This window comes from Eleutherodactylus coqui, chromosome 4 (genome assembly GCF_035609145.1).
Source record: "Eleutherodactylus coqui strain aEleCoq1 chromosome 4, aEleCoq1.hap1, whole genome shotgun sequence".
Lineage (NCBI taxonomy): Eukaryota > Metazoa > Chordata > Amphibia > Anura > Eleutherodactylidae > Eleutherodactylus > Eleutherodactylus coqui.
The window spans coordinates 279,371,479-279,394,544 of NC_089840.1; the positions used below are offsets into that span (position 1 = coordinate 279,371,479).

The following is a 23,066-nucleotide window of genomic DNA, read 5'->3' on the forward strand; positions in this document are numbered from 1 at the left end:
ACAAAGCTCTGGCTGTTGGGTTGCATAGGTGCATGAACTGTCAATAATAGTAGCAGGATGACCAAGTTTTATCACACAACACTTCACAATCCACAAGGATAGCTGCCAACTTCTCATTGACCATGATCCATGATAAGTTTGTTTTCACAAAATCAGTGCTAACTGAAGTTTTCCTCCAGGACCGAGCGACTGCTATACGTGCAGCTAGGAAGCAATAGGATATCCATTTGTGTGTGTATTTGGGGATGTTAGGAATTATCTTACCCAGGAGAGTTTCCCAGGGCGATTTTTGTAGTGTCAGGTTTATAATGGAGAATATTAGAGTATATACCTGTATCCAGAATCTACGAAGCTTGGGGCAGTTCCACCAAATGTGTAGGAAGGAGCCCTCACCCCCACATCCTCTGAAGCATACGCCTGACATCCACAGAAACATACTGGCTACTCATCTCAGAACCAAATACCAATGCATTAAAAGTTTATAGCCCGCCTCGTTATTGCTACATTAATAGAAAGCGTTGCAGTGTAAGTGCCTATTTCATGCCAGTCCAAGATTGGCAACTTCTTGCCCAGACCCTCTACTTACCTCCACATATATCGTAGTTTATCCGTGGGTATTGTAAAGTGGGAGTACAATTTGGCGTTGTTTTTTTTTTTTTTTAGGACCCCTAGTGTTTATGTTGCACAGGCTTTCAAAAGCAGTTAGCTTAGCAAGGTTTTGTCTATTCCCAATAAGGGCTAACGCATAGTGTTTAATTTGTTGAAGACGAAACATCTCCGAGTTTGGAATGGGGTGGACAGCCCGGAAAAAAAACTCAAATTGTCTGAAGCCAAGTCTGTAAAAAAAAATACAAAAAAGTAAATGTATTCGCTTAAATCATTGGTCTTTTAGGATTGCTGTCAGTAGATTAGGTGATCCTTGAATTATTGTGGCTCCTGTGAATTGAAAAACCCTTTTTAATATTTGAATTTTGATACATGCCTAACAATTTGTATGAACATTTTTTTTCTACAAATGTCATAAACTATCGGTATAATTGTAATGTTATATGGAAAGATATTAAAATCCAATTGTTTTTGACAGATGACGACACCAGGAGCTCAGGTGGACATCTGACATCAACAGATTGTAAAGACGAAGATCATAGTATCATACAAGATAAATATGAAGAGCCTGCTATTATCCCAGATATACCCTCAATTTATGCAATGGATGTTAAACATACCAGAATTCATGCAAGGGAGAGGCCATATTCATGTTGTGATTGTGGGAAATTTTTTAAACAAAAATCAAGTCTTCTGGAACATCAGAAAAATCACACAGGAAAAAAGACATTTTCATGTTTGGAATGTGGGAAACGTTTTAAGCATAAAAAAAGTATTGTGGAACATCAGAGAATTCACACAGGGGAAAAGCCATTTTCATGTTTACAATGTGGAAAATGTTTTAGTCATAAAAATAGTTTTGTGGCACATAAGAGAATTCACACAGGGGATAAGCCATATTCATGTTCTGATTGTGGGAAATGTTTTAGGCAGAAAGCAAAGCTTGTTCAACATCAGATAATTCACACAGGTGAGAAACCACATTGCTGTTCTGTTTGTGGGAAATGTTTTTGCCATAAATCAACTCTTGTTCAACATGAAAGAATTCACACAGGGGAAGAGACACATTCATGTTCAGAATGTGGAAAATGTTTTAGACAGAAACCAAGTCTTGTGGTACATCAGAGAAGTCACACGGGGGAGAAGCCATATTCATGTTCTGATTGTGGGAAATGTTTTACGCAGAAAGCAGGTCTTGTGATACATCAGAGAATTCACACAGGGGAGAAGCCACATTCCTGTTCTGTTTGTGGGAAATGTTTTTACCATAAATCAAGTCTTGTTCAACATGAGAGAATTCACACAGGGGAGAAGCCATATTCATGTTCTGATTGTGGGAAATGTTTTTGGCAGAAAGCAAAGCTTGTTCAACATCAGATAATTCACACAGGGGAGAAACCACATTCCTGTTCTGTTTGTGGGAAATGTTTTTGCCATAAATCAACTCTTGTTCAACATGAGAGAATTCACACAGGGGAAAAGACACATTCCTGTTCTGTTTGTGGGAAATGTTTTACGCAGAAACCAAGTCTTGTGGTCCATCACAGAAGTCACACGGGGGAGAAACCATATTCATGTTCTGATTGTGGGAAATGTTTTACGCAGAAATCAGGTCTTGTGATACATCAGAGAAGTCACACAGGGGAGAAGCCACATTCCTGTTCTGTTTGTGGGAAATGTTTTTACCATAAATCAAGTCTTGTGAAACATCAGAGAAATCACACAGGAGAAAAGCCATATGCGTGTTCTGATTGTGGGAAATGTTTTACGCAGAAATCAAGTCTTGTGATACATCAGAGAAGTCACACAGGGGAGAAGCCATATGCATGTTCTCATTGTGGGAAATGTTTTACACGGAAACAAAATCTTGTTATACATCAAAGAATTCACACAAGTGAGAAACGATACCCATGTTCAGAATGTGGGAATTGTTTTAAGTATAAATCAAGTCTTGTGGAACACCACAGGATTCACACAGGGGAAAAGTCCTTTTTTAACCATAAATCAAGTCTTGTGAAACATCAGTGAATTCACACAAGGAAGAAGCTACATTCATGTCCTGATTGTGAGAAATGTTTTAACCGAAAATCAAGTCTTGTGAAACATCTGAGAATTCACACAGGTGAAAATCCAATTCCATGTTCGGAATGCGGGAAATGTTTTAAGACAAAATCATGTCTTATTTCACATAAGAAAACTCACACATGAGAAAAAAAAACATTTTTATGTTCGTAATGTCAGAAATGTTTTAGGCAGAAAATAAATCTTGTTAGACATCAGGGAATTCACACAGAATCTTAACTGTATTTATGTTCTGATTGTGGGAAATGTTTTAAGTAGAAAGCAAATCTCATTAAACATCAGAATAATCATACAGGACAGGAACTATAAATGTCCTGAATGTGGAAAATGTTTACAGCTTAACCAGATCCTCTTAGACATCAGAGAAGTCACACCGGGGAGAAACCATTTTGATATTCTGAATGTTCGGAATATTTTACTTTGAAGTCAAATCTTGTTGACTATCAAAAAACATACATAGGAGAAACCAGATTAATGGGTTGAATTTGTCAAATGCTGCACTCACAAATCTCATGTGTTAAACTAAGCTGACATTTTTTTTTTGATTGATAAATAGTAGAAGAAATAAAGATCCAACATGAAAATCAAAGATGATTACGAAATATATGTGTAGAGGGGCGTGACTTAGCACCCAAGAGAGAGGACTCAGGACTCCATTACTCCCGCTACCAACAAAAGAATCTAAGCTTTGCTGCCTTGGTTGACAGATATTCTTGGGTTTATAGAAACAAATTTGGGAACCCTGCGTATTTTACACCCTAGGGCAGTGGTGGCGAACCTATGGCATGCGTGCCAGAGGCGGCACGCAGAGCCCTCCCTACTGGCACGCTCCCCATCGGCCGCTTACCACTTGTGAATACCAGCAGGGGCTGTGGCTTCCCTGCCGGCATTCATAAACGGCACTGCTAGCCGCGCTGATCCCGGCACACACTGTGACTTCAGTGTGTAGCTGGAATCCCTCTTCCCACTGCCCCGACGTCTCCTACTACTTGGTTCCGCCGGGAGGGGGGAGGCGTCCAGCAGCAGACTGAAGTCAGAGTGTGTACCGGGAGCATATTAACTCTTTCTTCCCCACTTCTGCCGCAATCAGCAATTCCAAGCAACCTGATTGGTTGCTTGGGTTGGCTGATTCACCAAACAACCAATCAGGTTGCTGGGAATTACCTATTGAGGCAGAAGTGGGTAAGAAAAAGTTAATATGCATGCCGGGAGCATCGCTGAGCAGAAGAGGAGCTGAGCTTCCAGGAGGAGGAGTGGGTAAGTATGTGGGTCTCGGGAGGGGCACTGTGGGTTATCACTACTGCACTAGGGGGCCGCTGTGGGGTGTCACTACTGCACTAGGGGGCCGCTGTGGGGTGTCACTACTGCACTGGGGAGCCGCTGTGTGGTGTCACTACTGCACTAGGTGGCTGCTGGGGGGTGTCACTACTGCACTGGGGGGCCGCTGTGTGGTGTCACTATTGCACTAGGGGGCTGCTGGGGGTGTCACTACTGCACTGGGGGGCCACTGGGGTTGTCACTACTGCACTGGGGGTGTCCCTAATGCAGGGGTGGGGGTCACTATTACCGCTGGTGTATGTTTACATGTGGCGGAAATGGGCAGAGCTGTTTCAAAATAGACCGGGTGCAGATTTTGACTACTTTTTGGATGCGGAAATGTTGCAGAATTTTCCACATAAATTTCCGCTGAGGACGTTCTGCAGTATTTTAGAATCCAAAAAGCAGTCAGAATCTGCACCCAGACTATTTTGAAGCGGCCCTGTCCTTTTTAGAACGATGGGGGTAAAATCATAAGTCGTGATAAGCCCCGCCCCCTGACGTGTTGGCACTTTGCGATAAATAAGTGGGTTTTGGGTTGCAGTTTGGGCACTCGGGCTCTAAAAGGTTCGCCATCACTGCCCTAGGGTTTGCTTCCTTGGCCTTGTGGAGGACATCTTTGGTGACACAGCAACACGCATTCTATGCAAATTACTGCTTTTCTATGCTAAAGAAGTAATACTACTCAACTGGAAGCACCCCCTAAAAACCCACTAACACTACCTGGCTGCATGAAATAAATAGTGTTACCCCCTTATATAAGCTGACATACGTGGCTCGAGGTCTCCCTGACAAATTTTATAGGATATGGGACCGGTGGATTGAATTCCCTAACACTGTATTAAACATGTCTGACTAATTCCTCTAGGGAAATTTAAAATTCTTCCTCTTTTTCTTGATTTTTGGTACTTGAGTAAAGACTGAATATCCACTGTACTGGCGATCGCGCTGTGGGTAAAGTTAAAGTTAGAGGTTTAATATGTTTGCACTTCATACCTTTTTTGTACTATATTTTAATGAAAAATAAAAAAGAGGGTATTATAAATTTTAAAGGATTGATGAAAGTATGATGGTCTAATACTGTGAAATATGACTGATGCACCTTCCTTTATGTTCTTTTTGTATTGTGATGTATAAAATGCTCAATAAACATTCTTTTAACCCCTTCCCGTAAGGGAACGTCATGGCTGCGGGGCAGCTGGCCTCCCGCTGCAAAAGCGCGGGTGCATTAGAGATGTGCCCCTTGCTGTTAACCCCTTCCCTGCCACAATCGATGTAGATCGTGACATGGGAAGGTTTCAAAGAGGGAGCATTCTGACCGCACAGATGAAAAACAGATGAAAAATAAATAAAATTTCACTTTTTTCACAAATATGTCCCTTTTATGACAGTTTTCTTTGTTTCAAGCAGGAATAAACTGGGGAGGCACACCCGAAAGTTCATAGCGCTAATTCATGTGTGTTCAGCAATACCCTCATTGTAACCCTAATCTGCTTACAGGACACATGGTTAGGCCTATAATGGAGGCAGCACCCTTTGCCTTTCAAGGCACAATTGAATAAACTACAGACCCCATAGCATACTTGTGCAGAAAAAAATATAAAAAATGACTGCCTAAAAAGAATACCTCCCAGTTCATGGGTCTCTTCTGCATCCCTATCCCAGCAAGTGGGTCATGAATATACAATGTCTGAATTCCGTGAATTGATAGTCCAGTTGCAATCTATTCCTACTAGAGAGGATATGGAGGCATATGTTTTGTGCCTATAGTCTGCATAAAGCCCCAAGATGCTCTCCGCTCATAAAAGGGGGGCTACTTCTTATCTCATGTCTTGGATTCCTAAGTCCAGGCAGAGATATTGATAGTCTATTCTAGTTGCGTTTCCTAGAAATTACGTGTTCACATAGCAACATACACCTGGGGCGTAAACATATGTTAATCATCAGCGTCGTTACATACTAGGCCAATCATGAGTTGTTATGATGTTGGGAGGGGTATGCATGTAATTGGTGCATCATATTCAGTATAATTGTATTGTACTTCCCTACAATAAACCAGAAGGGTATGGGGGCTCAAGGGGAATACCCATGAGTCCAAATACATATATTCATGCATGAAGCTTCTCATTATAACCAATCTGGAGCAACCCACTGAAATCTTCTGGAATATGATTTATTCCTATAACACAGTGTTTGGTATGTGTTCGAAACATCCCGCTAAACCCGGTACTGAGCTTCTACTGATCTCACTGGGGCTTCTCAATACAAACATGTGGGCTTTTTGTTACTTAGTTTTCCTATAGGAAATATGGTAAAATGTTTCATAGAATCATAAATCATAAAAATGTTGAACAACACTGGGCCTAGGACAGAGCCTTGTTGTACTCCACTTGATACATTCTTCCACTTGGATGTGCAGACATTTATGACCACTCTTTGAGTACGATCACTCAGCCAGTTCTCAATCCATCTAACAGTTGCCTTGTCAATCCTATATTTGGTCTTCTTTTTTCAATAAGTATAGTATGAGATATGGTACAATTTCGTCCTATCCTCCTGTATTGCCCGTAGGGAATATTGATTTTCCAATGCCGGGCATGGCAACAATAAAAATCAACATAACTGTTACAATCCACCTTTTTAAAGTGTGTAGTGGTGATAATCTTATTATTTTGGTGGCTGAGTTCCAAATCCAAAAAAACGAATTTATCGGCATCGATGTTATCGGTGAATTTTAAGTTAAACTCATTCCTGTTTAAATTTTCGATGAATCGTTCTAATCTAGAGATGAGCGAGCACCGAAATGCTTGGGTGCTCGTTACTCGGGACGAAATTATCGCGATGCTCGAGGGTTCGTTTCGAGTAACGAACCCCATTGAAGTCAATGGGCGACCCGAGCATTTTTGTATTTCGCCGATGCTCGCTAAGGTTTTGATGTGTGAAAATCTGGGCAATTCAAGAAAGTGATGGGAACGACACAGCAACGGATAGGGCAGGCGAGGGGCTACATGTTGGGCTGCATCTCAAGTTCACAGGTCCCACTATTAAGCCACAATACCGGCAAGAGTGGGCCCCCCCTCCCAACAACTTTTACTTCTGAAAAGCCCTCATTAGCATGGCATACCTTAGCTAAGCACCACACTACCTCCAACAAAGCACAATCACTGCCTGCATGACACTCCGCTGCCACTTCTCCTGGGTTACATGCTGCCCAACCCCCCCCCCCCGCACGACGCAGTGTCGACAGCGCACACCAAAGTGTCCCTGCCCAGCCTTCAGCTGCCCTCATGCCACGCCACCCTCATGTCTATTTATAAGTGCGTCTGCCAGAGGAAAAGCAGGCACACACTGCAGAGGGTTGGCATGCCTAGGCAGCGACCCCCCCCCCATAAAAGGGGCGGGCCGATAGTCCACAATGCTGTACAGAAGCAATGAGAAATCCAATCCTGTGCCACCTCCATCTGGAGCTGCACACGTGGGCATAGCAATGGGGAACCTATGTGCCACACACTATTCATTCTGTCAAGGTGTCTGCATGCCCCAGTCAGACCGCGGTTTTTTATAAATAGTCACAGCCAGGTCCAACTCCGCAATGGGAATTCCGTGTGCACCCACAGCATGGCTGGCTCCCTGGAACCCACCGGCGGTACATAAAAATATCCCATTGCATTGCCCATCACAGCTGAGGTAATGTCGTGCTTAATACAGGTGGGCTTCGGCCCACACTGCATGCCCCAGTCTGACTGGGGTTCTTTACAAGTGGACAGATGTAGGTTAAACTCCGTGTGCACCTACAGCATGGGTGGCTCCCTGGAACCCACCGGTGGTACATAAATAAATCCCATTGCATTGCCCATCACAGCTGAGGTAATGTCGTGGTTAATGCAGGTGGGCTTCGGCCCACACTGCATGCCCCAGTCAGACTGGGGTTCTTTACAAGTGGACAGATGTAGTAACAACTCCCTGTGGACCCACAGCATGGGTGGGTGCCAGGAAGCCACCGGTGGTACATAAATAAATCCCATTACATTGCCCATCACAGCTGAGGTAATGTCGTGGTTAATGCAGGTGGGCTTCGGCCCACACTGCATGCCCCAGTCAGACTGGGGTTCTTTACAAGTGGACAGATGTAGGTTAAACTCCGTGTGCACCTACAGCATGGGTGGCTCCCTGGAACCCACCGGTGGTACATAAATAAATCCCATTGCATTGCCCATCACAGCTGAGGTAATGTCGTGGTTAATGCAGGTGGGCTTCGGCCCACACTGCATGCCCCAGTCAGACTGGGGTTCTTTACAAGTGGACATATGTAGGTTAAACTCCGTGTGCACCTACAGCATGGGTGGCTCCCTGAAACCCACCGGTGGTACATAAATAAATCCCATTGCATTGCCCATCACAGCTGAGGTAATGTCGTGGTTAATGCAGGTGGGCTTCGGCCCACACTACATACCCCAGTCAGACTGGGGTTCTTTACAAGTGGACAGATGTAGTAACAACTCCCTGTGGACCCACAGCATGGGTGGGTGCCAGGAAGCCACCAGCGGTACATAAATAAATCCCATTGCATTGCCCATCACAGCTGAGGTAATGTCGTGGTTAATGCAGGTGGGCTTCGGCCCACACTGCATGCCCCAGTCAGACTGGGGTTCTTTACAAGTGAACAGATGTAGTAACAACTCCCTATGGACCCACAGCATGGGTGGGTGCCAGGAAGCCACCGGCGGTACATTAATAAATCCCATTGCATTGCCCATCACAGCTGAGGTAATGTCGTGCTTAATACAGGTGGGCTTCGGCCCACACTGCATGCCCCAGTCAGACTGGGGTTCTTTACAAGTGGACAGATGTAGGTTAAACTCCGTGTGCACCTACAGCATGGGTGGCTCCCTGGAACCCATCGGTGGTACATAAATAAATCCCATTGCATTGCCCATCACAGCTGAGGTAATGTCGTGGTTAATGCAGGTGGGCTTAGGCCCACACTGCATGCCCCAGTCAGACTGGGGTTCTTTACAAGTGGACAGATGTAGGTTAAACTCCGTGTGCACCTACAGCATGGGTGGCTCCCTGGAACCCACCGGTGGTACATAAATAAATCCCATTGCATTGCCCATCACAGCTGAGGTAATGTCGTGGTTAATGCAGGTGGGCTTCGGCCCACACTGCATGCCCCAGTCAGACTGGGGTTCCTTACAAGTGGACAGATGTAGGTTAAACTCCCTGTGGACCCACAGCATGGGTGGGTGCCAGGAAGCCACCGGCGGTACATAAATAAATACCATTGCAGTGCCCTGCTCAGCAGAGCTAACGTCAGATACAATACAGGTTGGCTTCGGCCCACAGTGCATGCCCCAGTCAGACTGGTAATATGTACCTTAACAGTAACCTCGTTGGTGGTAATGTGGTGGTGACTGCGGACCTAGTAGCGCGGTTTAATGTAGTTGGTTTTCGGAATGTGGCCAGGATTAAGTGGGCCGTGGCGGGGGATGGTGGTGGTGCTCTCTTGTTGTGTCGTTAAAGGTGAAATTCTTGGACTGCCACCAGACGGACCAATGCAAAGGCATTTGCCAAGAATGTTTTCATTGTTGGAGGAGGAGGGGGATGTTTTGGAGGCACTATGTGTCCTCTCCACGTGTCCGTGGTTATATGCACCTTAACAGTAACAGCGTTGGTGGGAAATGGCCTCGCCGCCATCATGTCTTTGTGAAGCCTCTGTTTCCACACCCCAGTGACATACCATTAGCAGCGGTATAGGCAGAGCCCAGAATTATTAACATTTCAGCGGTAGCATTAGGGACAGGCCCCACTAACATATCACTAGCAGCAGTATAGGGGGAGCGCAGTCTTAGTTCCATTTCAGTAATAGTAGCAGTCAAGACAGGCCCCAGTAACATTCCCATTGCAGCAGTTTAGGGAGATAACAGTCTCTTTCACATTTCAGTAGCTGCAGTATAGACAAGGCCCCAGTTACATTTATGTAGCTAAAGTGTAGGCCAACCCCACACACCTTTCTGTACCATGAGTGCAGGCGAAGAACATAGAAATTACTATGATTACACTGTAGGTGAGGGCCCAAAAAAATTGGTGTACCAACAGTACTAATGTACCTCAGAAAAAATTGGCCATGCCCAACCAAGATGGCAGGTGAAATCCATTAATCGCTTTGGTTAATGTGGCTTAAGTGGTAACTAGGCCTGGAGGCAGCCCAGTTTAACGAAAAATTGGTTCAAGTTAAAGTTTCAACGCTTTTAAGAGCATTGAAACGTATAAAAATTGTTTAGAAAAATTATATGAGTGAGCCTTGTGGCCCTAAGAAAAATTGCCCGTTCGGCGTGATTACGTGAGGTTTCAGGAGGAGGAGCAGGAGGAGGAGGAGGAATATTATACACAGATTGATGAAGCAGAAATGTCCCCGTTTTGGATGGTGATAGAGAACGATGCTTCCATCCGCGGGTGCAGCTTACGTATTGCTTAGGTATCGCTGCTGTCCGCTGGTGGAGAAGAGAAGTCTGGGGAAATCCACGCTTTGTTCATCTTGATGAGTGTAAGCCTGTCGGCACTGTTGGTTGACAGGCGTGTACGCTTATCTGTGATGATTCCCCCAGCCGCACTAAACACCCTCTCTGACAAGACGCTAGCCGCAGGACAAGCAAGCACCTCCAGGGCATACAGCGCGAGTTCAGGCCACGTGTCCAGCTTCGACACCCAGTAGTTGTAGGTGGCAGAGGCGTCACGGAGGACGGTCGTGCGATCGGCTACGTACTCCCTCACCATCCTTTTACAGTGCTCCCGCCGACTCAGCCTTGACTGGGGAGCGGTGACACAGTCTTGCTGGGGAGCCATTAAGCTGTCCAGGGTCTTAAAGAGTGTTGCACTGCCTGTGCTGTACATGCTGCTCGATCTCCGCACCTCCCTGCTACCTGGCCCTCGAAACTGCGCCTTCTGCCACTAGCGCTGTCGGATGGGAATTTTACCATCAGCTTGTCCACCAGGGTCCTGTGGTATAGCAACACTCTCGAACCCCTTTCCTCTTTGGGAATGAGAGTGGAAAGGTTCTCCTTATACCGTGGGTCGAGCAGTGTGTACACCCAGTAATCCGTAGTGGCCAGAATGCGTGCAACGCAAGGGTCACGAGAAAGGCATCCTAACATGAAGTCAGCCATGTGTGCCAGGGTACCTGTACGCAACACATGGCTGTCTTCACTAGGAAGATCACTTTCAGGATCCTCCTCCTCCTCCTCCTCCTCCTCCTCCTCAGGCCATACACGCTGAAAGGATGACAGGCAAGCAGCATGGGTACCATCAGCAGTGGGCCAAGCTGTCTCTTCCCCCTCCTCCTCATCCTCCTCATGCTCCTCCTCCTCCTCCTCAACGCGCTGAGATATAGACAGGAGGGTGCTCTGACTATCCAGCGACATACTGTCTTCCCCCGCCTCTGTTTCCGAGCGCAAAGCATCTGCCTTTATGCTTTGCAGGGAACTTCTCAAGAGGCATAGCAGAGGAATGGTGACGCTAATGATTGCAGCATCGCTGCTCACCACCTGGGTAGACTCCTCAAAGTTTCCAAGGACCTGGCAGATGTCTGCCAACCAGGCCCACTCTTCTGAAAATAATTGAGGAGGCTGACTCCCACTGCGCCGCCCATGTTGGAGTTGGTATTCCACTATAGCTCTACGCTGCTCATAGAGCCTGGCCAACATGTGGAGCGTAGAGTTCCACCGTGTGGGCATGTCGCACAGCAGTCGGTGCACTGGCAGATTAAACCGATGTTGCAGGGTGCGCAGGGTGGCAGCGTCCGTGTGGGACTTGCGGAAATGTGCGCAGAGCCGGCGCACCTTTCCGAGCAGGTCTGACAAGTGTGGGTAGCTTTTCAGAAAGCGCTGAACCACCAAATTAAAGACGTGGGCCAGGCATGGCACGTGCGTGAGGCTGCCGAGCTGCAGAGCCGCCACCAGATTACGCCCGTTGTCACACACGACCATGCCCGGTTGGAGGCTCAGCGGCGCAAGCCAACGGTCGGTCTGCTCTGTTAGACCCCGCAGCAGTTCGTGGGCCGTGTGCCTCTTATCTCCTAAGCTGAGTAGTTTCAGCACGGCCTGCTGACGCTTGCCCACCGCTGTGCCGCCATGCCGCGCGACACCGACTGCTGGCGACGTCCTGCTGCTGCTGACACATCTAGATTGCGAGACAGAGGTTGCGGAGGAGGAGGAGGAGGAGGGTGCTTTAGTGGAGGAAGCATACACCGCCGAAGATACCACCACTGAGCTGGGGCCCGCAATTCTGGGGGTGGGTAGGACGTGAGCGGTCCCAGGCTCTGACTCTGTCCCAGCCTCCACTAAATTCACCCAATGTGCCGTCAGGGAGATGTAGTGGCCCTGCCCGCCTGTGCTTGTCCACGTGTCCGTTGTTAAGTGGACCTTGGCAGTAACCGCGTTTGTGAGGGCGCGTACAATGTTGCGGGAGACGTGGTCGTGCAGGGCTGGGACGGCACATCGGGAAAAGTAGTGGCGACTGGGAACTGAGTAGCGCGGGGCCGCCGCCGCCATCATACTTTTGAAGGACTCCGTTTCCACAACCCTATACCGCAGCATCTCAAGGCTGATAAATTTGGCTATGTGGACGGTTAACGCTTGAGCGTGTGGGTGCGTGGCGGCGTACTTGCGCTTGCGCTCAAACACTTGCGCTAGCGACGGCTGGACGGTGCGGTGCGAGACATTGGTGGATGGGGCCGAGGACAGCGGAGGTGAGGGTGTGGGTGCAGGCCAGGAGACGGTAGTGCCTGTGTCCTCAGAGGGGGGTTGGATCTCAGTGGCAGGTTGGGGCACAGGGGGAGAGGCAGCGGTGCAAACCGGAGGCGGTGAACGGCCTTTGTCCCACCTTGTGGGGTGCTTGGCCATCATATGTCTGTGCATGCTGGTGGTGGTGAGGCTGTTGGTGGTGGCTCCCCGGCTGATCTTGGCGCGACAAAGGTTGCACACCACTGTTCGTCGGTCGTCAGGCGTCTCTGTGAAAAACTGCCAGACCTTAGAGCACCTCGGCCTCTGCAGGGTGGCATGGCGCGAGGGTGCGCTTTGGGAAACAGTTGGTGGATTATTCGGTCTGGCCCTGCCTCTACCCCTGGACACCGCACTGCCTCTTGCAACCTGCCCTGCTGCTGCCCTTGCCTCCCCCTCTGAAGACCTGTCCTGAGTAGGCGTTGCAAACCAGGTGTGGTCAGTCACCTCATCGTCCTGCTGCTCTTCCTCAGAATCCTCTGTGCGCTCCTCCCTCGGACTTACTGCCCTTACTACTACCTCACCGATAGACAACTGTGTCTCATCGTCATCGTCCTCCTCACCCACTGAAAGGTCTTGAGACAGTTGCCGGAAGTCCCCAGCCTCATCCCCCGCACCCCGGGAACTTTCCAATGGTTGGGCATCAGTGACGATAAACTCCTCTGGTGGGAGAGGAACCACTGCTGCCCAATCTGAGCAGGGGCCCGAGAACAGTTCCTGGGAGTCTTCCCGCTCCTGAGCATGTGTCATTGTAGTGGAGTGAGGAGGCTGGGAGGAAGGAGGAGCAGCAGCCAGAGGATTCGGATTTGCAGCACTGGACGGCGCAGAACTGTGGGTGGACGATAGGTCGCTCAAAGCACTTTCTGCCATCCACGACAGGACCTGCTCACACTGCTCATTTTCTAATAAAGGTCTCCCGCGTGGACCCATTAATTGTGCGATGAATGTGGGGACGCCAGAAACGTGCCTCTCTCCTAATCGCGCAGCAGTCGGCTGCGATACACCTGGATCAGGAGTTCGGCTTGTGCCCACACCCTGACTTGGACCTCCGCGTCCTCGGCCGCGTCCACGTCCTCTAGGCCTACCCCTACCCCTCAGCATGCTGTATTACCAGTGATTTGATTTCCCAGCCAGGAAATAAATTGGCGCAAGCCTGCAGGCCAAATAGAATTTTTGCCCTTTTTTTTTTAAAGGAAAGGCCCACTGCGTATATTCAATCAATAATACATGTGTTGTGGCCCTGCAGTGTGTCACAGAACTGCAGTGTTGCACAGTTATTAACTACAGCAGAGCGGTGATTTCCCAGCCAGGAAATAAATTGGCGCAAGCCTGCTGTTAAACTTAGCTGGCTGCGTATAATTTTTGTTACGTTCTCCACCCAGCACACACGTACCCAGAACGCTGAGGACCGTCAGAGGCAGGCCAAATAGAATAGTTGCCCTTTATTTTTAAAGGAAAGGCCCACTGCGTATATTCAATCAATAATACATGTGTTGTGGCCCTGCAGTGTGTCACAGAACTGCAGTGTTGCACAGTTATTAACTACAGCAGAGCGGTGATTTCCCAGCCAGGAAATAAATTGGCGCAAGCCTGCAGGCCAAATAGAATAGTTGCCCTTGTTTTTTAAAGGACTGGCCCACTGCGTATATTCAATCAATAATACATGTGTTGTGGCCCTGCAGTGTGTCACAGAACTGCAGTGTTGCACAGTTATTAACTGCAGCAGAGCGGTGATTTCCCAGCCAGGAAATAAATTGGCGCAAGCCTGCTGTTAAACTTAGCTGGCTGCGTATGATTTTTGTTACGTTCTCCACCCAGCACACACGTACCCAGAACACTGAGGACTGTCAGAGGCAGGCCAAATAGAATTTTTGCCCTTTTTTTTTAAAGGAAAGGCCCACTGCCTATATTCAATCAATAAAATATGTCTTCTGGCCCTGCCTACACAGTTCTATCCCTGTAGTATTACTGCAGGGCGCAATGCTCTGCACGGCCGATTTGGAAAAAAAAAAAAACGTGCAACACTGCTAACAGCAGCCTCCACAGTACTGCACACGGTTAGATGTGGCCCTAAGAAGGACCGTTGGGGTTCTTGAAGCCTACACTAACTCCTAACACTCTCCCTGCCTAACCACCACTTCTGTCCCTGTAGTATTACTGCAGGGCGCAATGCTCTGCACGGCCGATTTGGAAAAAAAAAAAAAAAGTGCACCACTGCAAAAGGCAGCCTCCACAGTACTGCACAAGGTTAGATGTGGCCCTAAGAAGGACCGTTGGGGTTCTTGAAGCCTACACTAACTCCTAACGCTCTCCCTACAGCAGCTCCAACACGATACCACTGTCCCTGATCTCTGTCACAACCCATCTGAGGCGAGCCGCGGGAGGGGCCGACTTTTATACTCGGGTGACACCTGATCTCCCCAGCCACTCACAGCAGGGGGGTGGTATAGGGCTTGAACGTCACAGGGGGAAGTTGTAATGCCTTCCCTGTCTTTCAATTGGCCAGAAAAGCGCGCTAACGTCTCAGAGATGAAAGTGAAAGTAACCCGAACATCGCGTGGTACTCGTTACGAGTAACGAGCATCCCGAACACCCTAATATTCGCCCGAGCATCAAGCTCGGACGAGTACATTCGCTCATCTCTATTCTAATCCCTTCCTCTCCCCCTCCCAAATAATTATGATGTCATCTATGAATCTTTTGTGAAATATTATCTGTCCATCTAAAAACGTATCTTTTTCGAACTGTCCTACATATAGGTTTGCATACGTAGGTGCAAAGTTACAACCCATCGCCGTCCCTCGTTCTTGCTTGAGGAATTTGTTATTGAAAGTGAAATAATTGTTATTTAGAGTAATTAAAATAGCATCGGAAATGAATTGAGCTTGCTGGCTGGGCATCAGCGGGTCTTGCAATAATGGTTCTTGTATGGCTTGTATTCCTTTTATGCGGGATGCTCGAATATAGAGCCTCCACATCTAATGAGCACCAAATGTAGGACTCTTTCCATTTTATTTCAGTCAATAAGTCGATTAAGTGGCCAGAATACTTTAAATATGTAGGGAGGCTCCGCATGTATTTTTGAAGTTGTCTATCTACATACTCAGAGTCTACTTGTGACAGAATTGAAACCTGTAATTATGGGCCTACCAGGGGGGTCTTGACTATTTTTATGGATTTTTGGGAAATGGTGGAAATATGGTGTTTCGTTTTCAATTTGTAGTATACATTTTCCTTCTGTTTTAGTAATACTATTAGTCTCAATACTGTGAGGGGTTAATTCTAGTTTTCCCTCTTTCTCAAATAAATAAGAGAAAATACATTTAATTTCCTTGTACTAATATCCGACTTTCTCTCTCTAATCTTGTTCTCACATGAATTATCTGTCCTCCTATGTCATCCCGTTCTGGGAACATGGTCAATGATACTTTTGCTTTGATAAAACTTATTGCGGAATGTTGATATATTGTTCTTGTAGCAGATGTCTTTTGAAAGAAGTATTATTAACTGTTTTCTCCAGATGTCCAGCAACCTTGGACATGCCCAGTGATTAAATTTTACGCAAGCAATTTTTCTATATATATATTCTGTACTTTCCAAATAAACTCACTTCGCTTCTTGGCATCGCATGTCATATGTGGTCGTCAATTTGCATCGTCTATGAGTACTCATATCTAAACTGATTGGGAAGCGGACAGCATCAGCTGAATGGTCTGTTCAAAGACCCCCTAACAATACCATTCTGTATTAACGCGACAAGGGATTTTTTTATGGTATCGATGGGATCCTTCTGGAGTGTTGTGAATTATTCTTTATATTGTATATTGTTTGGGATTAAATGAAGTACTAGAAAAAATATAAAAGGTTTATATCCCCGTCTTATATTGGTAATTTTACACACTTTTATAATAACTAAACAATCAAGATTTTATAAGACAATTTATGGTTTATTATTATAAAATTATATCATGAAATTATATTATACATCCTATTACTTATTTAATATATTATCTATTTTTAATGAGCCTAATATATTTAAAATTTTATACATTGATACTTAATTTTTAGAATTATTTATATATATTAATATAATAAAAACTAGATGGGTTTATGAATACTATTTATATTTGCTTCAAAGTGCTTTAACCCCTTGAGTGGCGGGTTTCCCATGACCCTGTCGTGCCCTTAACTTATGTTATGCTTGAAAAGGGCAAGCTTAGGAACTTGCCGAAACACGTTACATGTAAAATAAAGAAGTATTATATGGACTGCAGAGTCCTACAGTGTATCCTTGGGATCCGTGAGCGCAGGGATTTTTTGTTTTTTTTCGGATTTCTACTGTGTATCACAGCCCGTGGTGCGCTGTATCCCTTAGTCGGCTCTCCGGAATTTGGATCTGGAACCCAGGGTGGTTTACAAGCGATCGTGAATATCGGGTGCCAGCGGGCTCTCAGGTCGGGAGTCCCGCTGAGCACCAGGTGAGTTTGTTCATCATGCATCAATATTGAAATCTCTGAGAAATATGAGGCGCTGATACCCAATATTTTTGAAAATCATAAAGGAAAAATACATATTTGGTATCATTTTTATTGCAGTTTGTGCATCATAGAAACAAGTTGCACTGAAAGATGGCAGAATGTCATTTTTTTTCCATTTTACTCTACACTAAAAACAAGCCTTCATACAGTGACGTCGAAGGATAAATAAAAAAGTTATGATTTTTTTAAATGGGGGGCGAAAAAACAAAAATGGAGAAAAAGAAGGGGCCGCGTAATAAAGGGGTTCTTGCTGTACTTTTAACAATGACGTCTTAGGGCTAATTCCCACCAATGGATTATCGCCAGGTGCCCACCACGAATTCCGTAGCAATAACCGTCCATAGACATGCTATGTTAAATGATTCTCCCCTGGCCACGAACGGAAATCAACTACGATTTTCTGCTTGCAGTGGAGATATACAGCATGTTCTATTTTGTGCAGAAAAATTGCACAGACGGGTTCCATTGCAGTCAATGGAAGCTGTCCATCCTGTGATACTTCTGTGGAGAGCACATCGGAAGTATCGTGGGAATCTGTGTCACAAGCCAGCGCCGGCGCGTCATGCACTGCACTGTGCTTGCGCGCTGGCTTGCCGCGGAACTAGATAGGTGAGTATAGAGTCTCTGGGGGGGTATTTCGCAGTCGGAATCTGACCCGACTGTGGGCATGATGCCTTAGTTAGAAGCAGGACTTTTCTCAGGATGATTGGAACTATTTCACATGAAACTTCTGTAAGACGGCCTTGCGTTCTTATAACAGAATAATATGAGCTAATGAAAGACAGTAAGAAGCTGTAAGAAGAGCACAAGACAAAAAAATGGAGGACAGGAAATCTTAGGTTTGCCTCACACATTTCTTTATCATCTTGTAATACATGTGACTTCACTTTGACTTAAAATGTGATTGTTCCCAGAAAGAGAAACCAAGTAATCTTGCAGTTATGTGACCTTTTAATGGCTAACAAAAATATTTGATGTTAATGCGAGCTTTCGAACCTATGGAGGGTTCTTTTCTCCAGCTTAAATTAAATAGATCCAAAGAGGCATGTATGTTTACACAAACATAATTATGACAAGGCACAGACATGGATGTGATTAATTTGCACTTAAAATAATACAACAGAAATACAAACATTTTAAAATAGTCACTGATAAAGATGTGAAGGTTTTATGGTCCTTGAAAGTGTGTTGGGAAATCCCCAGGTCAGTGTTATCTGTGCTATAGATTTCTCAAACTTCCCATTTATGCATGAATCCTCATGAACAATTTAACCTTTTGCTGAAAGTGTCAAAAGATCACTGACTTTTAATGTTGGACTTTTTTTTCTGCTATCAATAAATAAAGAAAATGGCAGCTTAGTTATTTGCTGTGTAACAAATGAGATTTATGAGTGCAGCATTTGCCAAATTCAAAGCATTAAAACAGTTTTTCCGTACGTTGTGTTTTTTCATAGTTAACAAGATTTGATTTCCAAGTAAAATATTCCCAAAATTCAGAAAATCAAAATGGTTTCTCCCCTGTGTGACTTCTCTGATGTCTAAGAAGATCTGATTTCGGTGTAAATATTTCCCACATTCAGGACAATAATGCTGGGCTCCCACAGGTCGGTTTCACCGTGGAAATCTTTCGGTTTTGCCACTGCAAAAAACTGTGAGATTTCCGCAGGATAAGCCCCAGCTTCAAATCCTTCTATGGGAGAGCAGGCCGCAATGGAAAAAAGAAAAGAATTGACATGCTGCATCCCAGAGATCAGCACCATAGTACCAACTTTGGCTGGTTAACCACAGAATTAGGGGCCGCAGGTGGATTTGCCGCTGGGAAATTCCACGACAAATCCACCCTGTGTAAAGCCAGCTTTATAGTTTCTCCCCTGTGTGATTTCTTTGATGTTTAACGAGCTTTTCTTTGCACTTAAAATATTTTCCAGATTCAGAACATAAATATGAATTCTCCCCTGTGTGAATTCTCTGATGTGCCACAAGACCTGATGTTTGGATAAAACATTTCCCACATTCTGAACATGAAAATGGCTTCACACCTGTGTGAATTCTCTGATGTGCCACAAGACTTGATTTTTGGTTGAACCATTTCCCACATTCTGAACATAAATATGGCTTCTCCCCTGTGTGTATTCTCTTATGATTCACAAGACTTGATTTTTGGTTAAAGGATTTCCCACATTCTGAACATGAATATGGTTTCTCACCTGTGTGAATTCTCTGATGTTCCTTAAGAGTTGATTTATCTTTAAAACATTTCCCACATTCTGAACATGAATATTGCTTTTCCCCTGTGTGAATTCTCTTATGCTTCATAAGATTTGATTTATGGTTAAAACATTTCCCACATTCTGAACACAAATATGGCTTCTCACCTGTGTGAATTCTCTGATGTTCCACAAGACTTGATTTATCTCTAAAAGATTTCCCACATTCTGAACATGAATATTCTTTCACCCCTGTGTGAATTATCTGATGTTTAACAAGATCTGATTTATGGTTAAAGCATTTCTCACATTCTGAACACGAATATGGCTTCTCTCCTGTGTGAATTCTCTGATGTATAACAAGACTTGATTTCTGCGTAAAATATTTTCCACAATAAGAGCATGAATGTTGTTTCTCCCCTGTGTGAATTCTCTCATGTTCCACAAGACTATTTTTATGGTTAAAATGTTTCTTACATTCTGAGCATGAATAAATCTTGCCCCCTGTGTGAATTCTCTCATGTTTCTCAAGACTTGATTTTTGCTTAAAAGATTTCCCACAATCAGAACATGAATAGGGCTTCTCTCCTGTGTGAATTCTCTGATGTATAACAAGTTTTGATTTCCAGTAAAAACTTTTCCCACATTCTGAACATGAAAATGGCTTCTCTCCGGTGTGAATTCTACAATGTGCAACAAGGTGTAATTTCTGGTAAAAACATTTCCCACATTCTAAACATGAATATGACCTCTCCCTTGTATGAGTTCTGTGATGTTCAACATCTTTTCTGTAAGTATTATTTTGTTTAACATCCTGCAATGAATCCGAAGATGGAACCTGTTTAGAAGGATCACAGGATAGATCTTTGCTGTCAAGTGCGAGGGGTATATTTGGGACAATGGCAGACTCTTCATATGCATCTTGTATGATACTATGATCTTCCATTATACAATCTGTTGATATTAAATGTCCCTCTGAGCTCCTGGTGTCGTCATCTGCCAAGAACAAAAGGATTTTAATATTTTTTAATATAACATTTAAATTCTACTGATAGCTAGTTTATGACATTTGTATAAGAAAAAAATGTTCATACAAATTGTTAGGCATGTATCAAAATTCACAGAAGCCACAATAATTCAAGGAGCATCTAATCTACTGACAAACATCCTAAAAGACCAATGATTTTTTAACGAATAAACTTACTTTTTTGTATTTTTCATCTCTCCATTGAAGCTCAGTATTTACGTACGGAGTACTCCAAATAGCGGCTTTATTTTAACCCCTTTTGTTACACACATAAGATATATACATCTCAACTGCACATACCCTGTGGAGTTAGAACATATATAGCTGTCCACTGCATATCCAGTGAGCTCAGGAAGTGATCCTGATCCATACACAGTGGTTAGCAGTAATCAGCCAACAACAGCTGTGATCTCTGATCATGGCTGTTCACCCTTTAAATGCCACTATGAGTTCTGACATCGGCATCTTAATGTCCCTTTTTGGGATTTAAATATCACAAAAGCCCCCATGCGACTAAATCAATGAGGTGTCATCTGGGTATCATGGCAGCCAGGGGCTTCTGAGGGATTTCAGTGCCGCCATGATCACTTGCATATTAAAGACATGCCTCTGGCAGGTCTTCAGAAAGAAGATTGTCAAAATCCAGTATGATGCAGAGTATTTATCTAGTTATATCTAGGTTTGGATTTAGGGGGAAAAGACCACCTGCCCATTTTCCCTTTGCTTTTCCCTCTAGGTTGGTAAGATTCGCTTCGGAAGGTTGAAGCTTTTCTTGGCAGGTAGTCTGTTGGGAAACCCTTTTTCCCATCACCTGCCTTCTCCGGGATCTTATCTAGGACCGGGCCAAATAGGTATTTACCCTGGAAGAGAATTGCGCACAATCTGTCTTTGGACAACGTGTCTCCCGACCAGGCTCTAAGCCATAACGCTCTTCTAGCGGAGTTTCCTAACCCAGGATTTCGCGCAGCAAATCTCACGGACTAGGCCGAAGTGTTGGCTAGAAAGGCTGTAGACTTCTTACGTAGAGGGATGCACTCTAGAATTTCTTCTCTGGATGTTTTTTGTTGTAGGTGATACTTTAACTGGTCAAGCCATAGGTACTTGGATCTCGCTACTGATGTAGCTGCTATATTGGACTCTATTTTGGTAGCTGACGACTCCCAAGCTCTTTTAACCCATTTAGGACCAGCCACTGTATATATACGGCAGCTTGTTCTGGGCTTAGAGGACCGCCGATAGAAAAAATACGGCGGTGCTCTAAGTCTCCTGCCTCTGCAATCAGTCAGAGTCAGGAACGGGTTATCAGCTGATAACCTGGAGCAGAAGGCAGGAGGGGTTTTTAACCCTTCGTGCCTTCTGCTTCCCCGATATACAGTGCTCAATGAGCACTGTATGGGCAAAGTGAAAGTAAGAAGTATTTTCACTACGGGAGCCTCGGGGGTCATGTGACCTCCCGGGATTCCCTGCTACTGCAGAGCTGGAGGGTCAGACTTAGACCCTGGCAGCTCTGCAGGTGACTAATGTCACCACAGGGGTTGCTTTCCCCTATAACTAGGGCTCCTATGGACGCCCTAGCTATAGTGGGAAAGTGTCAAATAAAGTTAAAAAAAAAAAAAAAGTGAATGTCCCCCAGAGGTCTTATGTGACGTCATGGGGGACATAGATAGTAAAAAACACAATTACATACATAAGTAAAACAAAACAACAGAATAAAACAACAATACATACAAAAGAAAGAGAATAACACAAAGCAGACACCAACAAAAACCGTCGCCGTATGCGCCCTGTAAACCAAAACCATACATACTATATATCAAAACGTCCGAAATAAATAGAGGAACCCATTCCCATACTTTATTTTAGTGTAAATATAAAAATAATTTTTTAAAAACTTTAAATGTTAAAAAAATCATTTTTTTTAGCATTTTACCCCAAATAAAACTAAAAAACGGGAAAAAAAGTCAGTGAAAAAGATATTAAAAAAATAGTCCTATATGTCACGGAAAAAAAATGCAGCAAAAATAATTTTGGTAGCTAAAAGGAGAAAAAATGGAGCAGTAAAACCGCCACATGGGTAAAATCCCTAAAAAGTGTCTGATCCTTAAGGTACAAAACAGCTTGGTCCTTAAGGGATTAAGGAATCTTTCTATCCATTGGGTCTTTAAGCTGAGAAGCATCCTCAAATGGAAGGAAAGTTTTCCTGACAAGCTTTTCTACCTACACATCTACTTTTGGGATTGAATCCCACAGCACCGTATCCTCTAATGCAAACAGGAGTCTTTCCTGAAACTCCCCAGGAATGGATAGGCCCCTTTTTGCCATATGCCATTCCTCTGTAATGAGCTTCTGTAGGTTTTCATTCACTGAGAAGCACTTTTTCCGTTGGGATCAGAGACCCCCAAACATTTCATCCTGTATGAATCTGGGTTAAAGAACTTCAATCACCTCCATAGTATAGCTTACCGCTGAAATTAATTTGTCCAAGTCTTGGTTGGAGAAATAATATTTTCTC

The 23,066-nt window shown here is 44.7% G+C and overlaps 1 protein-coding gene and 1 pseudogene across 1 annotated transcript in view; one reads left to right on the plus strand and one right to left on the minus strand.

The window, feature by feature from the left end:
* Positions 1 to 23,066, plus strand: part of LOC136624336 (zinc finger protein 250-like) — a 325,143-nt gene that overhangs the window by 91,567 nt on the left and 210,510 nt on the right. The gene's annotated exons all lie outside the window — the stretch shown is intronic.
* The window catches only part of LOC136624998 (zinc finger protein 585A-like), a 30,074-nt pseudogene continuing 24,453 nt past the window's right edge, over positions 17,446 to 23,066 (minus strand).